The sequence below is a fragment of the Myxocyprinus asiaticus genome, chromosome 45 (assembly GCF_019703515.2).
Source record: "Myxocyprinus asiaticus isolate MX2 ecotype Aquarium Trade chromosome 45, UBuf_Myxa_2, whole genome shotgun sequence".
In the NCBI taxonomy this organism is placed as follows: Eukaryota; Metazoa; Chordata; class Actinopteri; order Cypriniformes; family Catostomidae; genus Myxocyprinus; species Myxocyprinus asiaticus.
Window position 1 is genome coordinate 13,530,759 of NC_059388.1, and position 21,380 is coordinate 13,552,138.

At 40.9% G+C, this 21,380-nt stretch overlaps 1 protein-coding gene across 1 annotated transcript in view; it reads left to right on the forward strand.

The window, feature by feature from the left end:
* The first annotated feature begins 6,624 nt into the window (after positions 1 to 6,624).
* Positions 6,625 to 21,380, forward strand: part of LOC127435386 (D(4) dopamine receptor-like) — a 28,389-nt gene continuing 13,633 nt past the window's right edge. Inside the window, exon 1 of the mRNA XM_051688827.1 lies at positions 6,625 to 6,841. The gene's annotated coding sequence lies outside the window, so the exon portion shown is untranslated. The remainder of the gene's footprint in view (positions 6,842 to 21,380) is intronic.

Consider the following 21,380-nt stretch of genomic DNA (forward strand, 5'->3'; position numbering starts at 1 on the left):
CTGTACTAGTACATCTGTGTGGGTGAAGGAGAGTCAGGCGGACACACACACACACACATTAAGCTACATAAATAACCATCAAATAAACTGTTACCCTAAAAAATACATTATGATACATAGACTCACCCACTCTTCTTCACACATACTGAAATGGCAACAGCGTCAAAACCTCTGCTACGTTTGACGTACTGGGAGAAAACTCAATTACTTTTTTATGAAAGAAAGAGAGGGAAAAAGAGGGCAAGACAGAGAGAATGGTAAGACAAGAGTAGCGAAAGTCAAATCAAGAACGAAAGACAGGCAGGAGAACATTAGCAAGAGAGAAAGCAAGCAAGCAAAAAAAAAAAAAAAAAAAGAACAAAATAAAGAACCAAAGAATTAAAGGCCAAACAAAGACAAAATTTAAAAAAAAAATGTAAGAAAGATGGATCGAAAGAAAGAAAGAAAGAAAGAAACAAAAATGAAAATTTCAGAACTTTTGCATTTCTTTGAAGAAGCTGTGCATGTTATGACAAAGATCAAACATTGCATATCAGACACCTCCGTGCTTCATGAAATCATGGAGTAACACAAATGGGAATATGTTTTGAAATTGCGTTTCCTAGATTGTGACTAGTTCATCCCCTTCACCAATTAATCCTGAGCATGGGCTCTCTATCCCTAGCATTTGTATACCATGTTTCGGGAGGACTGATTATCTAATCATTGTAATTAATGGGTAATTAAAGTTGCAAGATTTGCACAAGTTGTTTATTACAGTGGCTTAACTGAACTTGGGAGGCTGTCTAAATAAAGAACCTAAGCACATATACTGCATCTTCCGCTAAAGATTTTTGCATGCAAATACTGTATATGGTCATATCAATGGAGAACGACAGAACTGATATTTAGTGCCATGCCAGACAGGGTGTTTCAGCTAACAGTATTTAAATGACAATTAAATCATCCTGTGAACATGTCAGCAGAAACAACCCAGAAGGACAAATCTGTTAGCATTGAGATTTAACACTGTATTTACTAACAGGTTTGACTTTTAGGTCGTCCTGTCCTTACAGCAGATAGGAGTGGATTTTATACTGTGTTTGTATTATCACATAACCAAAACCAGTGGATTTTATATTGTGTCTGTATTATCACATAACCAAAGGGAATTATCACATAATTCCAGAGTAATGCCTGTGACCATAGTGACAGATAAATATCAAGGCTTTGTATTGTGTCTGTCAAATATTCCCTGTTTTTTGTCTTGACTTTTATGTTGAAATTCTAGTTTAGTTCCCCGTTCCTTTTTTTCTGTTAGTTTTGTAGCCCTTTGTAGTTTCTTTTCATGATTGGTTTTCCCCTGATTGTTTCCCCAGGTGTTCCTCGTTCCCTTGTTTTCCCTTGTGTATTTAAGCCCTTGTTTTCCCCTGGTTTCTTTGTCAGTCTTCATCTGTATTATGCTGTGCTTTGTTCCCTGTGTTTTGTTTCATTATGTTCTGAGTTACCTGGTTTACCTTTATTTATTAAAAAGGCTGCATTTAGATCCTCGTTCCTCTCCTGTCTCGTCGCAGTGTCTTTAAGCATTTATTTTTATTATAAACTGCCTTTGGCCAACTACCACTGCTTTACTCCTCTCAGATACTGTATTTAAATGAAAACAGCAAGATTGTTTTTTTTAAAAAGCCAAGCTATTATATCTTTAAGTTTTCTTGTTATTTTTTTCACTCTTCTGTTCAAACACTAAACATTACCTTTTTCTCACTCTCTGACCACACAATACCCAGATTTTCATGCTATAAAGTGTTTGAATAATAATACTATAAATGTATGAAAGATGACAGGAGTTGTTCACAAGCTCATGTCATACATAAAATGGTGAGACTGATCACTATGAATTTGGCAAATTGAATTCGGTGAATTGATCTGTGCCTACCGAAATGTTGTTGTACGTATGTCAATGTGTGAGCTCCAGTTCCCAGGTGAAATGTCCATAGAGTGGTGCCAAAAGTGAGTTGTACTTTTAGTTGTAAATTATGTAATACAGTCAACAGGAATGCATTTTTTTTTTAACTCTACCTCCAAACCCAAACCCCAAACCCAAACCCCAAGCCCAAACCTATTCCTAACCATCAGTGGAGTAAAAAATATAGTTTTAGACCGAAAAGGCAACCTCCTGATCACACTTGCCATTATTTATGTGAATGCAATTAGTTCCTGGTTTCCATGGAACCAGAACTCATGTTTCAGAGGTGGCTTGTGGAATATGCTAACTGTAGCACAAAAGGGAAAGGTAAACATATTTAAATTGATGCAAAAATGTCTAACGGGGGATCCTGCTCAGTAATTTGGTAGATTTGGGTCAATTTCAGGGTAAAGGAAAATTCAATGTTGCAAACACTAGTTGTTGGCTGCGGTTCCGTTAATACAGTACATACTGTATATATAAACCAAACTTACTCTCAAAATTCAGTTTGGGACTTTTAAAAATTTCTGGTAGTCACTTTGGTTGTAGAATTCTGTGGTCACTCTGTGGCCCCATTTCCACCTGGTATTACGATACATCTCGGGTGATTCGATCACATGTTGTCAGGTGAGACACATGGCTGTTTAAACCTGGTCACTTAAATGTGTCTCCTGTGACCACTTGTGTTTGGTTTGGGAGGGGAGGGTCTCTGTTTCATGACAACATGCATCAATCACTATGTCAATATGTGACTGCATGATAATAAAGCACAACAAAGTCAGAAAAGTCAAAGAAAGCATGAAAAAAAATGGCGCACTGTTTCTCCCAGATGCGGTTTAAAATTAATCTAAGCACAAAAGCAACATGTCAAGCAGAATTATCCATTATTTTAGTGGATTACCTATATTAAAGGAGCTTCAGGTGTTAGTGCTGGTCATCTGTGTTGATATCAGATACACTAAAGAAGATCCGTGAAGCTCTAGTGATTGTGTATGCATCCACTAAATTTTCCAATCAGATGGTTATTTCCTTTAAAGACGCTTGTAAATGGCAAAGTTTAAACTCTTGTTTTAGTGCAGCTGTGAACAAGCAGCGAGTGTGTAGTGGTGTTTCACTGCTGCCAGGATGCATCCTGGAAGGATTAGCGTTTACACCTCAAGTGCGATCTGGTCACATACGTTTTTGACCACATTCGTATGTAGTTTTTGTTATCCGATCACAAAGCAGTTTAGACCCCATTTGGACTTATATTAGCGCTGACCACATGTTATCAGATAACCCGAAATGCAATCTTAATACCAGGTGGAAACAGGGTCTCTTTTATAACTCAACTAAATGTGAACATAACTATATTTATCACTCCAAACATGGCTGACAACCATATTCTTTTGCTGTGTGATCATAACCAGAGTTGCACCAAAGCCCAGTTATCCCCAAATGTTATGACCTTAGCTTGAGACCTATGGGAGAAAGCAAATGTCCTTTTTATTGGGGATCCTCTGTCTGATGGACTTCCTGTGCTTTATCAGTGGGCAGCAAGTGTTCAGAAATCCATGTTTTTCTTATTTGTATTTGCTGGCTAAAAGTGTAGAGTAGGGATGGGCGTATTGATACTCAATACTAAAGTATTGATACTTTCGATACTAATGTTGTACCAAGAATATCTATCCTCATAAAATCCTCATTTTTTTCTAGTGATATTATTTTGTTACCATAAAAAAAATGCATATCATGAGCTTCAAGTGAGAAAAATAAGCATATATTAGCAAATGATTGTGTAAGATAGGAAATATTTTTTTCTTAGCATAAGAACTGTAGAAAGACATGATAACCTTATGAAAATGAACCACGGTGTGACGAGGAGGAGGGCGTGGCCAGGCCTTAAGGATGGACGCCTGGTGCTGAGTTACCCCAATCTGCCGGAAGGGGGATAAAGAGGAGCCGGAGACGCCAGTTAGAGAGAGAGAGAGAGATGCAGGCAGCTAGCGAACGGGTGCATTCTGCATTGGGCCGGAAGGCCAACAGTGTGAGGGACACCCGGAGCTGTGTGTGTGTGCGCTAGCGAGTCTGTGCTCAAAAGCAGTTTTATGCTGTGTTTAATTAAAGTCTTTGTGATTGTTCACCCGATTCCTGCTTCCTCCTTTACAAGAGAGCAAAGAACCTGCCACACATGGGTTTAATATAGTTATATTGTAGTAATCAGGACTGTATTTACCACAGTTTTATGGTGGAAACCATGCTTTTACTATTGAAATATTGTAGCAATCATGACTGTAGTAACCAAACTGTAGTAACTGTGTTTTTTGGAAGAAACCATGGTTTTGATACAATTAACAATGGTTGTTTTACAGTACTACTGTAGTATTCATAAAGTGACCATGGTTTTACTCTAGTAATATTGTAATAACTTTGACTGTATTAACCATGGTTAATTTTGTTGTTACTATGGTTTTACTACAAATACCATGGTTAAACTATGGTTACTGTAACTGATCTATAAAATAGATACAGTATAAAGATCAGTGGTTACTGTAGCAAAACCAGAGCTAATTTTCATATGGTTAAACAAAACAGAAGTCTAATTACTTTCCATTTTAAGCCTGTAACTGCAAAATATGGATATAATGGAAAAATATATAAAATGATCAATTTTATCCCAAGAATTTTGAAAAATATCAGAATAAAAAATCAGTTTAATAGAGGTATCAGTTTTGGTTTAGGTATTGGTCTTGGCGATATTGGCCTTCACTGTAAGGCAAGGCAAGGCAAGGCAAGGCAAGTTTATTTATATAGCACATTTCATACACAATGGCATTTCAAAGTGCTTTACATAAAAATGAATAGTAATTGGTATTGGATCAAAAAAATAAAATAAAATAAGTGGTATTGTCCATCACTAATTTAGAGCATATGTTCTGCTCTTTGCATCAAAATGGATTTAAAAAATCCACTCTCATAAAGCTACACTCACATATACACACATTAAACATGTTTACATGTACAATCTAACACAGATTATGCTTCATAACCTGTAAGACAACATGTAAGGCCACGTAAAAGCCTTAAACGGTTTTCTAATAGCAATAAACTATATATATACATAAAAAAGATCAGCACACCTACATTTTTACCCAATACCACAATTTCACATTACATGTAAACAATCTTAGCAGCATTCTGGCAGTTTATTTCATGTGTGCATGTCTTATGTTCATTTTTGTTAAATGTTTTGGCGTGAAAACTGGAGAAAAACAGATCATTTCAAATGTCATGTTTTCTTGCATTATCGGTTTTAAGAACGAGCTGTTTTTTGTTGTTGCTATCAGTGTTTTTCTGTACATGACAACGCACTCACTGACAAAACTTTGCATCGACAAAGCAACCAGAAGTCATTAATTTTCAATGAGAGTTGCCGATTTGAGCAGACATTAGCGACCATTGGCAAACTACAAATACTGCAGTTGAGTAGTAACACCTACTAGCAACCAATTGTACAGCCACTTTCCAACCTCTAGTGATTTAATCGCTGTCAGTTTAATAGATCAGAACAAGGGAGTGGAGTCAGATTGGACACAACCCCTCCTTCCAAGGTTGTGGGTTGAGTCTGGGCAGGTATTACCTTGACAGATTAATTTGCTGGGAGGCACTCTGTTCAACCCACTCATTTGGTTTCTCAGAACCATGTGTATCAGATACACACACTTACACCACCCATGTACACACACACATTTTCATCCTTAAAAAATCCACTCAAGGGTAAATAAGCCCAATTTTGTTTGCATTACTGGTTATACTTCAAGTTCAGGAACATTTACTATTCTAAAAGCTCAAGCCAGACATAAATAAAAGAGGCAAAAAAGGGTCACCATAATGCCAGCTGCCACAACCCAAACAAACAAAACCTAATTGGTTGTTATCAGATAAATAATGCAATTGAACATTGGAGTCAAAGGAGCAGAGTCTGTCTCTTCCCTCTGAAAACAACTGAGGATGTTTATCAGTGAGACAAAAAGGACATGCCTCACATTAGGACCTCCTGTCATGTGCTCAAATTAAGATTCACAGTTTTGTGTGTCAGAACTAGACGCCTGTTCTAGGTCATTGATTGTTCAACAGCTGTTCTGAGACACATCAGCAAGTGGGAGCTTAAGTCACTCATCTGGCAACCAATCACAGCTGCCACAGGTGTACCACGGCCAATTAAACGTGGGAGAGACAGGGACGGAGAGAGAGGGAGGGGGAGGGAAAGAGAGGGAGAGAAAGTGAAAAGAGAAGAAAGAGTGACATAGACAGACAGACAGGTGTAAAGAGAGCCTGTGTGACATACGAGAGAAGAAGAACATAAATACACCAAGAAAGGAGTCACAAGGTAAGAAGAAGGGGAGAAAGAAAGAGGTGAGAAAGAGAGAGAGAGCAACAGAAAGAGAGAGGAGAGCATGTGGCACTCACATGAGGAGAGAGAATAGGTACACTCTTGAACCCAAGCTCCATAGACAGCAGCTAATGAAATCAGAGAGAGAGAGAGAGAGAGAGAGAGAGAGAGAGAGAGAGAGAGAGAGAGAGAGAGAGAGAGAGAGAGAGAGAGAGACAGAGAGTGAGTGAGTGAGTGAGTGAGAGAGAGCACATATAAAACCTGAAATCTGCTTCCTGAGGAAACTTTCTGACATATACAAGAGCATCAGAGAAAATTATTAGGCGGAAAAAGACCCCAGTTGGAAGACAAGCTTGAAGCTTCTCTCACGGAAAATGATGTAAATACTCAGACAATGGGACATGGTTTTGACCTCTGCGCTGACACCTTTCGGTTGAAAGGACTCATTTAATGGATTTCTCATGTTTTCCTTTTGACAGTTTTCTGCCAGATTTGACTTAACTATAAATGCGATTGAACTACAGGTAAGTGGGTTTGACTTTTTGTATGTATATCAGACTCAAATGTGCATATTGTTGGATAATATTAATGATCTAATCTGAGACAAATTAACATGTTATTAAACATAAAAAGATTAGAAGGTTGTCAGTTCATATCAGATTTGACATCTTTTCATTTTGGGTGCAGAAAAATTAGCCTTTTAAATTATGTAAATGACGAACAATATGCCATGAATAAGGATGAGCACAGAATTATCTGCAGTTCACAAAATTGAGACAGGACTCATGGTGTATCAGTAGAAAGCTTTTCTGCTTGATTGAATTCTACCTCTTTTATACCTGTTATGATATATTTGATTGCAATTAAACACCCTTACAGTCATTACCTGAAACCAAACCACTTTAAAATGACAAGCAAATTATGTTGAAATCCACTTAGACTGTGCAAAGCTGAAGTTTTGTTCATGATTTCATTAAAAAAAAAATGTTTTTTATATATTTATATGTCACCTTTTAAAACAGTATATACAAAATAATTTACAGAGAACATGCAGTGATGTCCAAATGTCTGAGACTACAGTGAAAATCTGGGATTCAAAATCTAATTTAGACCCGGAAATAAAAAGAAAATTTTAGGATTTTGACTAATTTAACAAAAAGAAATGTTATGGCGTAAATTGAATAAAATTTGGTAACACTTAACAATAGGATTCCATTTGTTAACATTAGTAAATGCGTTAGTTATCATGAACAAACAATTCACATATTTTTTTGACAGCATTTATTAATATTTGTGAATGTTAGTTAAATAAAATAAAAATATAATTGTTCATTATTAGTTCATATTATTTCATAATGCATTAACTAATGTTAACTAATACAACTTTAGATTTAAAAAAATGTATTAGTAAATGTTGAAATTACATGAACTAAGATTAATAAATGCTTAAGTATTCTTCATTGTTCATGTTAACTAATGTTGTTAACTAATGTTAACAAATGGAAACTTATTGTAAAGTGTTACTGAAATATTTATGATTCTGCACCATTTTTAGGTCACTAATCAAATGTAAGCTCATTTGTGACTTTGACAATGCTAACTTCTTTGTATAAAAGGTCTGATTTGATTACTTCCATTGCGGCACACAAGATGCTCTTTGAAAAATTCTCAAATTATGCTGGATAACAAGGATATGCTGGAACAAGTTTTTGTGCAAACTTGTGGAGTCCATGCCAGCTCAAGTCTATGTTGTCATTAAAGTAAAAGGGAGACATACCAAATACTAAGAAATTCTGAATTTCATCAACATTTTCTCTCAAATTGTTATGCTGATAATATCATTTGTGGTCCAAATACAATGTAATTTGAGTTTTAAAGTGGCCTCAGACATTTGGACCCTACTCTATTTACATAAACACATTTACATACATATGTAAGTCAAAGAAAATTTGCTCACAAGAAATTAAGATAAACAGAAAAATTCAAACCAAGTGAAACAAGAATGAAACAACTGTTAAAAATAAAATAAAAAAAGCCATTGAAAACAGGTGTGCAGTTGAAAAGTTTTTCTAAAACTAAAGCAGTATTATATCAGACATTTTCCCTTTATCTGATAAAATAAGTGCTATAGGAAACAGGGAATCATCAGAGCAATAAATAAACAAAGACTGGAAGGACACTGACCTTGTGCCCTTTCCTTAAACTAAACCTCAACAGATATTATTAATATCCCTGATACAGTTACACAAAACACCATACAAACAGCATTCTAAAATGACCATGAGTTTTGGAAACCATAGCAACTAATTTAATTCACACATATGGATACACTGTGTCTGACCATGAGTTCAGTACCAGCTGAATATTTCCTCTCTGCCCCCATCTGCTGTCACACTGTTGTTGCTGTGCTCACAGCTGGTCAGAGAGCCACATCTAGACTGTTGTTTCCTTCGTTGATGGACGTTCAGTGGACTGAGTCCAACAGAACCAAACTGGTGCTAGCAAGACCTGACAGGTGGCAGTAATGGAGCCAGAGCTATTTAGCACCTGTTGCTCTGTACGCACAAGCATCTTCTTAAGAAGTACTCTGACAACATGTCACCATACACAAAAAACTATGACTTATACACCTCTGCTTAGCATCTGCAGAACTGTGATTAAGTCTATTAATATCTCTCTGTATAGGACTTCTGCACAGACTTTCATATCAGAGAACCCTACATACTGTGGGTATTATAATTACCGAAAGCATCATGCCCATTTATATGTGCCTCCTCAGATTAAAAAAGAAGTTAAAAGTATCTTTGATAATCAAAGTAGCAGTACACCGAAATTTTGGCCCATCATTGCAAGTTCATGAGCGTTATGAGAGAGCTCATTCAGCGCTAAAAACAACGCAAGTTTTTATAATAATATTGGGGTATTTTTTAAGCTCACTGTCAACTGCCATTATATTGAAAAGACAGACCAGAATTGTTTTTAATAAACCGCACTATTATGTTTTAGATCTTTTCATCTGGAAAGCATCACAATTTAATTAACATCTGCTAAACATCTTAAAAAGATCAGATTTACAAACATTCTATATCATAACATCTCAAAGACATGCTGGATGTCTTTTTGACATCCGAGACATACTTATTGACATACGTCTTATAGACAGTATTGCAGTGTAAAAACGTAAAAAAAAAATGTAAACACACACTTCCAGATGTAAACACACACATCAAATAGACATTTGGGTGATGTACGTATGCTATCAGGGAATATTAATTATAATTGTTCCTTTTGGTTCTGTTGTTTGGTTCTGTGGTTCAACTGAGTCACACCTTCTGCAGATCACTTGCTATAAAATGAGAAATCCTTCATGGTTAAACTATGACCCACCATTTACACACCATTCATTCATGTCGCTTGAAACATGACTTCCCTATCTGTCACTCACTCGACGTTGTGTCGATGTAGTGACACTAGGGGTCACTCTTGGGAGCCCCAAACACCTCTGATCTTTGAGAAAAGACCAATGGGAATTGGCGAGTGGAATTTGCATGCCACTCCCCTGGACATACGGGTATAAAAGGAGCTGGCTCTCAACCACTCATTCAGATTTTCTCTTCGGAGCCGAGCGGTTGTATTTCAGCAAGCTGAATTCCTTCGCCGATCCATTCACCTCTACAAAAGCTGTTGGATTTATGCCGCATTAGAGCGACTTCTCCCCTTCGTGCACCGGCGGAGTGCAGAGAATGCTCCTGGGTGCTTCGACAGTCTAAAAGAGTATAAATTCTTGCAATAAAAGAGTATATTTTTCATACTAAAAGAATGGCACTGACGGAGAGCATCTTTTTAAAGATGTTTATTTCCTGGTTGTGGTCATTACCTCTCTGCTTCCGATGGCCACGATCGCATCCTCAACTGTCTTGACGACTGGCTGGCTCTAGCTCACTCTCGAGGCTTGTTGTGTGTGCACAGGGACCTGGTGCTCAGGCACCTCAGCCGGTTGGGGCTTCGGGTCAGCTGGGGAAAGAGCAGCTCTCCCCGGTACAGAGCATCTCTTTTCTCGGGTTGGAGATAGACTCAGTCTCTATCATGGCGTGCCTCACGAGCGAGCGCATGCAGTCAGTGCTGAACTGCCTGAAGTTGTTCAGGTGGACCACAGCGGTCCCACTGAAGCATTTTCAGAGGCTCCTGGGGCATATGGCATTCTCGACGGCGGTCACACCGCTCGGGTCGATGCATATGAGACCGCTTCAGCACTGGTGTCAGACTCGAGTCACGAGTTGGGCATGGCACTGCAGCACACATCGCATGGTCATCACGCCGATCTGCCGCTACCTGTTCAGCCCTTGGACGGGCCTTGCTTTCCTGCAGACAGGAGTCCACTAGTGCAAGTACCCCAGGCATGTCGTGGTTATGACAGACGCCTCCGAGCGTGGCTGAGGAGCCGTGTGCAACAGGCACGCAGCCGCGGGCTCCTGGACAGAGCCGTGACTGCGTTGGCATGTCAACTTCCTAGAGTTGCTGGCAGTGTTGCTCGCCCTGCGGAGGCTTTGACTGTTGATCCAGGGCAAGCACATGTTGGTCCGGACGGACAACATGGCAATGGTAGTGTACAGTAGCCGCTAAGGTGGCTTGCGCTCTCGTCGCATGTTGCAACTCACTCGCCGTCTCCTCCTCTGGAGTCAGCAGTGACTCAAGTCATTGCGAGTCACTCACATCCCAGGCGACCTCGACAGTCGACAGTGCGTCAGACGCAGGTCACGCCCGGGAGAGTGGAGACTCCACCCCCAGGTGGTCCAGCTGGTTTGGAGTCAATTCAGTCAAGCGCAGGTGAGCCTGTTCTCTTCCCGGGAATCCTCCCACTGCCCGCTCTGGTACGCCCTGACCGAGGCTTCCCTCAGCACAAATGCGCTGGCACACAGCTGGCCCCGGGGCCGTGCTAGTATGCGTTCCCCCCCAGTGAGCCTACTTGCACAGACCCTGTGTAAGGTCAGGGAGGACAAGGAGCAGGTCATCCTAGTGGCATCCTACTGGTCCTACTGCAGGCATTCTCTGTCAGCAACATGTGCCTGGAGTTCGGTCCAGAATATCATGTGGTCCTGAGACCCTGACCGGGCTATGTGCCCAAGGTTCCCGTGACCCCGTTTAGGGATCAGGTGGTGAACCTGCAAGCGCTGCCCAGGAGGAGGCAGACCCAGCCTTGTCGTTGCTGTGTCCGGTGCCTGTTTTATGCATCTGTTTGGATTGCACGCAGAGCTTTAAATGCTTTGAGCAGCTCTTTGTCTGCTTTGGAGGACAGCGGAAAGGGAGCGCTGTCTCCAAACAGAGGATCGCCCACTGGGTCATTGACGCCATCGCTTTGGCATATCATGTCCAGGATGTGCCGCCCCCCCATGGGGCTATGAGCACACTCTACTAGGAGTGTGGCGGAATCCTGGGCTCTGACCAATGGCGCCTCTTTAGCAGACATCTGCAGAGCAGCGGGCTGGGCAACACCCAACACCTTTGCAAGGTTCTACAATCTCCGGTTGAGCCGGTTTCGTCCCGTGTGTTGTCAAGTATGAACAGGTAAGTTTGCAGGACAACTGGCCGGGTGTACCGCTTGCACATAGAGCCTTCCCCCTCCTGGAGGTGGAGACGTGCGCTTTTACCCACCAGCCATGTTCACAAGGTCGTGGACCCTGGATGTCCTTCCTCCTTGGCCCCGTGGCAGGCGAGTTGGTGGAGAAACTTGATGCCGGCCCAGCATCTGTGCTAATAGGCCCTGTGCTGGGGTAGTTGCACCACATGCTCTGGTTGCCTGTATGTAACCCTGTGTGATGTATCTTCCACAAGATGGTTTCCCCGTTGGTAAACCCGTGTCTTCCTTGGGCAGAGTTCCCTCTGCCACCGGTTGCCGTGTTGTAGATCTCCTCCCCTCTGGGTAGGACCTACCACGGGGACTTCTCCACGTGAGACACTGCCGACAAGCTCGGTAAGACTATGTGATGAATTTCCACACAATTACCTCCCCTTCGGGTAGGGTGTGGTCTCAGCAGTGTCTTCCCTTTGGGAAGGGACACCTCCCCGACTTGGACACTTAAAGGCCCCCAGCTGAACAAGATTTCCATTCTTTTTTGGGGAGAAAGAAAAAGAGAAGAGGCCATTGCTGGGGCAGCCTGTCCCCATTTTTGGGCAGTCGTCTTGTCCCCGAGGTGCAAGGGACCGTATGACGCTCATAGGAGCATTGGGGGAGGTTACGTGATGGCCAGGTGCGCTGACTACGAGGCATGCAATGGCTTGCCCATCTCACACCGCTAGTCCACGTAACACAGTTCAGCTAGTTGTGTCATTTCGTATAGGGACACAATGTCGAGTGAGTGACAGATAGGGAACATCTTGGTTACTTTCGAAACCTCCGTTCCCTGATGGAGGGAATGAGACATTGTGTCCCTCCTGCCACAACACTGAACTACCCGCTGAAATGGCTGGGACCTTGTCTTAGCTCCTCAGCACAAAACCTGAATGAGTGGTTGTGAGCCAGCTCCTTTTATACCCATATGTCCGGGGAGTGGCATGCAAATTCCACTCGCCAATTCCCATTGGCCTTTTCTCAAATATCAGAGGTGTTTGGGGCTCCCAAGAGTGACCCCTAGTGTCACTACATTGACACAATGTCTCGTTCCTTCCATCAGGGAACGGAGGTTACAAAAGTAACCAAGATGTTTTTTGTTTTTTTTCTGTGGAACAAATAAGGAGTTATTTTCTAAATGTCAAAGCTGCTCTTTTTTATACAACAAAAAATGCAACTGGTTGTTGACCTCTGAGTGTCAAGTTAAGTTGTATTTTTGCTTGCTTGATTAAAAAAATATCAACTATATTAGGTATGTCTCCTTGTTCACTAGACCAAAAATTTTCTGGGGGGGCCTGGGTAGCTCAGCAAGTAAAGATGCTGACAACCACACCTGGAGTCGCAAGTTCAAATCCAGGGCATGCTGAGTGACTCCAGTCAGGCTTTCTAAGCAACCAATTGGCCCAGTTGCTAGGGTGAGTAGAGTCACATTGGGTTAACCCCTTAACCCAAACCTAACCATGATTTTAATGTAATAGGAAAATAACTTTTGTGTAAACAAGAATGAAAGGAAACATTGCGGTTTGAAACAAGACAAGGAAAAAGTATTATAGGTATTGTTTTGCATAAATAACTAGGTACAATTTGTCAAGACAAACTTTAATGTTGGCTTGACACAGCCTGGCCTGAAAGTTTAAAAAAAGTTTTAAATGCTTGCTGTTTGTTTGGATGGATGGATGAATGAATGGATGGATGGATGGCTGGATGAACTGATTAAAAACCCACCCATTTTCTTAAAATAAAGTGTTGGATGTAGGCTAACTAAAATTGAATGCCTGTATTGTATCGATTTGAAATTCTGTTCATTGATTGGTTGGTCTAAAAGTTGTACATTTTCATATGAGGCACTTCATACAATATCTTTCAATTTGGTCATCTTGTATGAATTATTACGAGTTGTCATGAGACTTTGTTGTCATGTCTTATTTCTCCTAGGACACTAAATGAGCCAGGGCTGACACTGGTACTGCCCAAAAAACATAGGTGTATGAATAAGCAGTTAACATTAAATGAAGTGACCCCCTGACCTGTGTTTGGGCAGACCTGTGGCTTTTAATGATGTCTTTTCATGGCACCACCCTGAGCAATTATGGCTCTCCTCACACGATGGGAAGGAAACATGGGTGAATAAGCACCACATGCCCATCTGGCACTAAAATCCACAGGTTGGTTGCTATGGTACTGTGAACAGCAAGTGGGCGGACTTTTTATTTATTGCCCACTCTATCCCCACCATATCCCCTCCTTCCATTGTTCAGTGTAATACTGAAGAATCTCTTGAGAAATGCAGGAAGTAGATCATAATTCTATTTTAGTTCCTCGGCGATAACTGTCAAATGCCTCTGCAGTATAGAATTGATTGCATCATTACCATATGCATGACTTTGAGTGTATAAAACAATGGTCACCAATTTAAAAAAGAACAAATGAAACTTCAGTCATTGTGGGGAGAATAGGGATGAGGTCAAGAGCAAACTACCACAACCAACAAAGGATTTGGACAGTGGCTGTGATTTTGCCAAGTAGGACATGTTCCAAGATCAACATCTTCTATTGGTCCAGGAACAACATGACTGTCAAACAACATAGTTCAGCACTGCTGAATAGACAAGCTGAGACCGTAATGGCACTATATTACTACCTCTGGGCAGAGAGTGAATCAGTTCATCAGTTTGCAAATTATCACAGACATGAGTGGGAAAGATTAAACTGCATCTGGGAATATATTCTGAACTTGATAAAAGTTAAAATATAGCTGAATCCAGATTCTGGTTAAAAGGGCAACTCCCATTGTTGGATGCCAGGTCCTTAAATCTATTGAGCAGCTGAGATCGAGCAGGAAAAGGTCAGTCATATCTTGTACTTATAAGCCACTTGGGTCTGTCTGGCACAGAGCCGGCGGGGATGTAAATCCTGGCGCTGGGATACATTGAAGCGGGGGTACTCGATTGTAATCTAGCGAAGAGAGTCATATGTGTGTGTTTGAGTGTGATAGGGCAGAACTCACTCATTCAAGAACTATTCATACAAATGGTACCAAGTTCACAGCAGGAGCCACTCTCATACAATAAAACATAAAGCGGGGACCAAGATGAAGAGAAGAAAATAGTACGAAAGAGAGAGGAAATGAGACAAGATGGGTAAAATGAAAAAGAAGGAATTGAGGTCACTACTCTAGCCCTCCTATGGACCTTAGGCCATGTCCACACTAATACGTCTGAATTAGCAATTAATTTAGTTTAACCTTACACTGTTTAATCCTCTCATCCATCAATTATTCTACCCATTTGAAAATGCTCTCCATTTCTGCATACCTTTGTAAGCGATGGCATTAGAAAGCTGAAAACTGAGTTTTCGAATGAAAACGGATTATTGTGAATGTGGCCTTAGTCAAGGTAGAGCCCATATTTCATTTGACGCAAATGAAAACAAGGCTGTAATGGATAGATGTACAGTCCGTTCTTGTATTGTCTTAGGGGCCGTTCACACCAAACTCATTTTTGTGTCAGACAGTGCTGTTTTTTTAATAGTTTTGTATATGTAAACGTGCTAGATGGACATCTTTGAATGCTATGCCACTTGTCACTGTTTTTACAGTATCTTACTCAATAGCGTCATGCTTTTTGATGCCGTGTCAAGCTAAAATACGTTTTAAAATACCCGTGTTCTGTTCCATTTTTTCGCACTGTGTTTGTATTTTTTTTCGCAAGAACGTTTTCTGTCTGACCCTAATGATATTTCACTACATTGCTGCCAACATTGCTAAAATGTTCCTAATAGGTAGGGGGGCTCCTGTTTTACTTGTGCAAAACATAAAATACCAGTTATCTCCATAAAGTCACCCCGTCACATAGGCTGCATAGCAAAACACATTAGTACTTAATCTGAATTGGCCCTGTTCTCTTACAAATCTCGATTGTGTGTTGAATGCTAAAAGGCCACATGAGAGAGAAGGAGATTGTGTGAGCTGCTTTAGATAAGCCGGCAGTTGATCTATAAGTCTTAAGACATTAAAGTCAATGGCCAAGATATCACAGCAGGGCAATTTTCTTGAAGCCCTAATGGCAGATGGCATTCATATTTTTGTCGGCCATTGCCTGAGCCCCAGATTGAAATTAATCAAAGCTGAAATCTTATCATGATTTATGTTTGGATGTTATGTCATTAACAAAGAAAATGGTCGTTGATTGCTAAGCTTTTGTCAATTACGTCAGAAACATGTTTGATTAACCCCTGACTCTACACTTTAACCTGCTCATCATGGGCTTAACCAGATACAACTCAAATCCTAGATATACATAGCATACATGTCAGAAATGTCAGTCAGTGATAAGCCATGCACACATAAACACAAACACACAATACAATCCTACATACATATATGAGCACACACACACAGGATTTCATTCTTGCAACTGGTTAGCACATAATAAAGAACTATGGGTCAACTTTAAGATCTAAAATTTCCATTAAAATGTTATGCAACTTAATTAATCATGACATCAATCATCCTTCCGCTAGAATACATAGTGTCTGACATACACCATAGCTTCATGAACAGCTGTTTTACCTCATAGCTGTTACTGTATCATGTATTTCAGATTGGCTGGAACACTAGAATGACCAATCAGCATTCAGGACCGGAACTATTCATTTGATAAGCCTCATTAAGGCCTGCTATCTTGTGACATGATCCTCTGTTTTTACCCTGCCTCACGTGCGCACACACAAAAAAACACACACTAATACATGATCGCCTCCCTTCACACAGATCATCCCTCTGGAGCTTTTGTGAATTGTCACTGTGAATGTCTCTCCATCCATCTTTGCTTGCTCCCTAAAATATTTTCGTGTAGAGGCCCATGGCTATAAATCTTCAAAAAGACATTCAGCCACACAAAAAAAATGCCACAGGCCATCACCTGATCTACAATCTCTCATCACCTCTCATGAATCAAACCATTTAAGAATGAAAAACACTTTCTGTCAGGCTTTATCCAGAACATTGACATAGAAGGACAAACGGCTCAAATAGTGAGATGCCTCAGTGTGGTTCACCGGCTGCACCATCTTTATGCTTGGCATTCACTTTAGACCATGGTGCAATTTAAAAGAAGCCAGTAGAAGTCACCTTCCTAACCTTTACTAATAAGGAAACTATTATGCTAACATTTATACTACGCAAACATTTTACTTTGTTATTGTTCTTTGAAAAAATGATCACAAAGACAGAAGTTTTTCAACACCTCCAAAAAATTGTCGAGCTTTGATTAGCTGAGAGGAAATAACTATAATAAAGAGAGAGGAAAGGCAGTAATTACCTTGATCACTCTTCATTGTTTATGTTATAAAAGAATGTAGAAGCTCTGAAATTCTCTGTCTATAATTAAAGTTGACTTGTATCGTTGGTGAGGAAACCTGGATGAGCTTGGAGTAGACCTATATCTCATACCTGCTGAAAAAAACAAAAAAAAAAACAGTTTAACCCAGCCTCAGATGGTTTACTGGTCTTAGCTGGTTTAAGCTGGTCTAGCTGGTTTCCCAGCTTGGCCAAGCTGGTCTTTCACTAGTCTAGCTGGTCTGTCAGCCTGGCCAAACTGGTGGAAAGCTGGTTTAGATCTTTTTCCTTTGGATGTTCTTGTAGGTAAGACCAACCAATATCAACTCTAAATAACAAGCTTGAAGCTGTCTAAGATGGGTTGCTGGTCTTAGATGGTTTAAGTTGGTCTAGCTGGTCTCCCAGCCTGGTCAAGTCTAGCTTTCGGCAGGTTTAGCTGGTCTTCAGCTGGTTTAGCAGGTCTGCCAGCCTGACAAAGCTTGTGCTAAGCTGGTTTAGATGTTCTACTTTTGGACATTATTATAGATGACACCAGTATAAACCAGTATCTACCCTGCTTACTGTAAATAACATGCTTAAACCATCCCAAGGTCGTTTGCTGGTTTAAAATGGTCTACCAGCCCAGCCAAGCTGGTCTTTAACTGGTCTAGCTGGTCTCCAGCTGGTTATGCTGGCCTGCCAGTCTGGCCAAGCTGTTGTCAAGCTGGTTTAGATGGTTTTATATATACACTATATTGCCAAAAGTATTCGCTCATCTGCCTTTAGACGCATATGAACTTAAGTGACATCCCATTCTTAATCCATAGGTTTTAATATGATGTTGGCCCACCCTTTGCAGCTATAACAGCTTCAACTCTTCTGGGAAGGCTTTCCACAAGGTTTAGGAGTGTGCTTATGGGAATTTTTGACCATTATTCCAGAAGCGCATTTGTGAGGTCAGACACTGATGTTGGACGAGAAGTCCTGGCTCGTAGTCTTCGCTCTAATTCATCCCAAAGGTGCTCGGGTTGAGGTCAGGACTCTGTGCAGGCCAGTCAAGTTCTTCCACACCAAACTCGCTCATCCATGTCTTTATGGACCTTGCTTTGTGCACTGGTGCGCAGTCATGTTGGAACAGGAAGGGGCCATCCCCAAACTGTTCCCACAAAGTTGGGAGCATGGAATTGTCCAAAATCTCTTGGTATGCTGAAGCATTCAGAGTTCCTTTCACTGGAACTAAGGGGCCAAGCCCAGCTCCTGAAAAACAACCCCACACCATAATCCCCCCTCCACCAAACTTCACAGTTGGCACAATACAGTCAGACAAGTACCGTTCTCCTGGCAACCGCCAAACCCAGACTCATCCATCAGATTGCCAGATGGAGAAGCGTGATTCGTCACTCCAGAGAACGCGTCTCCACTGCTCTAGAGTCCAGTGGCGGCGTGCTTTACACCACTGCCTCCGACGCTTTGCATTGCACTTGGTGATGTATGGCTTGGATGCAGCTGCTCGGCCATGGAAACCCATTCCATGAAGCTCTCTACACACTGTTCTTGAGCTAATCTGAAGGCCACATGAACTTTGGAGGTCTGTAGCGATTGACTCTGCAGAAAGTTGGTGACCTCTGTGCACTATGCGCCTCAGCATCCGCTGACCCCACACTGTCATTTTACGTGGCCTACCACTTCGTGGCTGAGTTGCTGTCATTCCCAATCGCTTCCACTTTGTTATAATACCACTGACAGTTGACTGTGGAATATTTAGTAGCGAGGAAATTTCACGACTGGACTTGTTGCACAGGTGGCATCCTATCACAGTACCACGCTGGAATTCACTGAGCTCCTGAGAGCGGCCCATTCTTTCACAAATGTTTGTAGAAGCAGTCTGCATGCCTAGGTGCTTCATTTTATACACCTGTGGCCATGGAAGTGATTGGAACTCCTGAATTCAATTATTTGGATGGGTGAGCGAATACTTTTGGCAATATAGTGTATATATATATATATATATATATATATATATATACAGTATATATTCTTGGATGTAATAGCAGTATTAACCAGTATCAACCTTGTTAAAATTACAAGCTTAAACAAGCCTGAGCTGGTTGGCTAGACTTAGCTGGTTTAGCTGGTCTCCCAGCCTGGTCAAGCTGGTTTTAGGCTGTTTTAGCTGGTCTTCAAGCTTTGACAGCACTAGTCTTCAGCTGGTTTGGCTGGTCTTTGGCAAAGCTGGTGCTATGCTTGTTAAGATGTTCTTCATTTAGATGTTCTGGAGGCGAGACCAGTATAAACCAGTATCAACCCTGCTTACATAAATGATTATCTTAAACCAGCCTTAGCTGGTTCTCTTGTCTTAGCTGGGTTAAGATGGTCTCAAAACCTGGCTTGGCTGGTTCTCGGCAGGTTTAGCTGGCCGACCAGCTGGTCAGGTTGGGAAGTAACAAACATCCTTTAAAACCAGCAAACAGATCAGCCTGACCAGGCTGGGAGACCAGCTAAAACTTTGGGTGGTTTACGAGAAAAAATGTTTAGGTTACAAACTGGTAATTACAAGGGTATTATGCTGTAAATGTGGTTAGCCTAAGCTGGTTCAGTAAATACAAAGGGATGATTTTTAACTGTGCAAAATCAAGAATGGGAACTCTACACAACTCAACACAATATTAAAGCAGACACACATACAAGTGCAAACAGAGGGTAATTACGGACACACACATGCATGCATGCATGCACGTGCGCGCACACACGCACACACACACACAATGTTGGTGAGGACTCTCCATAGACATAATGATTTTTATACTGTACTAACTATAGATTCTATCCCCTAACCCTAACCCTACACTTAAACCTAACCCTCACAAAAAAAGTTTTACATAAAAACATTGTTTAGTATGTTTTTTTAAGCGATTTGAATTATAGGGACACTAGAAATGTCCTAAGAAACCACATTTATAGTATAATACGCTTGCAGTTACCAGTTTGTAACATAAAGAAATGTCCTCGTAACCCCCCCCCCCCCCCCCCCACACACACACACACACACACACAAACTTGTTTTTATATCATTGTGGGGACTCTCCATAGACTTCCACGCATTTTATGAATTTTATACAGATCTAACGATAATTTGTATCCCCTAACCCTACCCCTAAACCTAACCCTCACAGAAACCTTTTTGCATTTTTACATTTTCAAAAAAACATCATTTAGTATGTTTACTAAGCCATTTCCCTCTTGGGGACCGCTGGCTGGGCCCCACAAGGTAGGTGATCTCAGGTTTTACTATCCTAGTGGGGACATTTGGTCCCCACAATGTAGTATAAACATGTATACACACACACACACACACACACACACACACACAAACATACAAACACACTTTGAGAATGTCAAAGGATGTGACTTCCGCTAAAGGGATAAATTCTTAAATCATTCCACCTGTAATTAAATGACCTTTCTGCACAAACCTAAGCTCAATAAGGTATCTCGTAACAGCCCCGGTAGGCTCATATCTGCAAAATTAAACACAGTTCATGCTTGAAGGTGCAGTATAATGAGATGCAACTTTCCAAGTCGTTCTGCTCTAGGGCAGATGTCTATGTGACAATGGCATTTCAGACTTTACAATGAAATTATTGTCCATGTCCTCTGTCAACAAGACATGGAAGCTATTTGTGCTTTAATGAGTTCCGCAGAGGGACGTTCAGGGACAGCAGGGAGAAGGTTGTTGATGGCAATGTTATCTGTGTGCCTTGTATGAAACGTTCTGGTTCGATAAACTTACATCAGGGTGTGTTAGTTGGTTTTTCCTTGTCTTTTGCCTGCTGCTACCTTTACCCAGCGATGTTTTTGCCTCAGGATGACATTTACAAGCAGAACGCAGGGTACGAGTGCCATGGGGATAGATTACCAAAGTGACAACTGCCAGAGACACGATTTGTTTGTGTCTTTGCTTGCCATTGTACTTTGGGAGATTAAAAAGCCATGCCACACATCTTTTTAGATTTCTGTTAATACCCACACAATGACAAGGAATGTGATCCATGAAGCAAGAGAACTGTGAAAAACTGCTTTAAATGTAAAAAATTCTAAAAATGACAATAACCGGAACAAAAATATCATTTTTTATACA